Source organism: Elaeis guineensis, chromosome 12, assembly GCF_000442705.2.
Source record: "Elaeis guineensis isolate ETL-2024a chromosome 12, EG11, whole genome shotgun sequence".
Taxonomy (NCBI): Eukaryota; Viridiplantae; Streptophyta; class Magnoliopsida; order Arecales; family Arecaceae; genus Elaeis; species Elaeis guineensis.
The window spans coordinates 136,071-137,832 of NC_026004.2; positions in this window are offsets into that span (position 1 = coordinate 136,071).

A 1,762-nucleotide genomic window follows, 5' to 3' on the forward strand; every position below is an offset into this window, starting at 1 on the left:
CCCCGGAAGGGTTCGGAGTCCCTCATCAATATCAAGCAGAGGGAAGGGAAATCCATTCGGGCCTACATCAACCATTTCAACGTCGCGGCACTGGAAGTCCGAAACTTGGACCAATCAGTCGCAATGGCCGCTCTGAAGGGCGGCCTTCAAAAGAAAGACCTTTTGTTCTCCTTGGAGAAGAAATACCCCAGGGATTTTGCTGATTTGTTGGCTCGGGCTGAAGGATACGCCCGAGCGGAAGAAGCCTTCAAAATGAAGGATGAAGAGACAGTGAGGGAGCGGCAGGCGGGAGACTCGGGTAAGCCCGCAATCGAAAAAAGGTTGAGAGAAGCCCGGCCGCGTTCTCCGATCCCCTCCTGGGCACAAGCGTGCCCGTACTCCACCCCGGGTGCACAGGCAGAGGAGTCCGGATCGCGGGGTTTGACGGGATTCTCCATCGGGAAGGTTTCGCAACTACGCCCCCCTCAATGCCTCGAAGACCCAGGTACTGATGGAGGTCAGGGAGCAGCTCCCTAGGCCGGAGAGGATGCGCACGCACCCCGGGAAGCACAACCTCAACAAGTTCTGTCTTTACCACCGCGACCACGGCCACGACACGAAGGAATGCATCCAGCTCCGAGATGAGGATGGGGGGAGAGGCCTTACAGCGCCCTAATGTGCCCCCACAGCCATGTCAGGAACAGGAGGAGAACCTCGTCCTGACATGAGCAAAGTCAAAGGCCCGGTTCTTTTAGACCGGATGGAGGGAGAGGCCTTACAGCGCCCTAATGTGCCCCCACAGCCATGTCAGGAACAGGAGGAGAACCTCGTCCTGACATAAGCAAAGTCAAAGGCCCGATTCTTTTAGACCGGATGGGGGAGAGGCCTTACAGCACCCTAATGTGCCCCCACAGCAATGTCAAGAACAGGAGGAGAACCTCGTCCTGACATGAGCAAAGTCGAAGGTCCGGTTCTTTTAGACCGGATTGGAGGGAGAGACCCTGGCGATGGCCCTTACGTGCCCCCGCGAAAACGGAAGGAGAACCTCATCTTGATGGTGACGAAACCCGACCGTCCAACAAGATCGGATGAAGGAAAAAAGTCCCTCAGTGGCACCTCCACACTCCTATGCAACCCCGCAAAAAGCGAGGGGAGGGCCCTCACTCTGAGAAGAGGAGGGATATTAAGGAGGAAGAGCGGCGAGCTACGGCGGAAACAAATAAAGGACGAACCACACCAAAGACCTAAAGAACCTCGTCTCAACAAAGACGGGGAGCTCCTACCAAACACCCCCGGTCTCAGAGAAAACTCTCGACATAGGTCAAGAAGACAGCGACGCCCCCGAGGTAATGCGGAGTTCGGACCGCCAGGCTCGAGCTCGCGGCCATGAACGATGAGGAAGGCAAGCCAACGTATCGACGACTAGACACCTCCCAACGACGTCAACATCAGACAGGTCGGACGACAAGAAAAGTTCAGCAGACGATAATTTAATACAACGCGCAGACGAGGTAACACAAAATCCTCTTTTCATTTCATTTTCGAAATACACACTACAAAGCCCGGAAGGCCAAGGAAAGAAAAGCAAAACGACAAAAGCGGAATGAAACAACAAAAGGAAAAATATATACATGAAAGGACAGAAGGATGAAAAGAGCCCTAGAGAAGCTCTGCTCCCTCTGACCTAGAATTATCTGCTCCACCCCTCATCCAGGACTGTCTGAGATTCTCAATTTCTTCTTCTAGCTCTCTCATTCTCTGCAGCACGTCCTGGAGCGCCCGA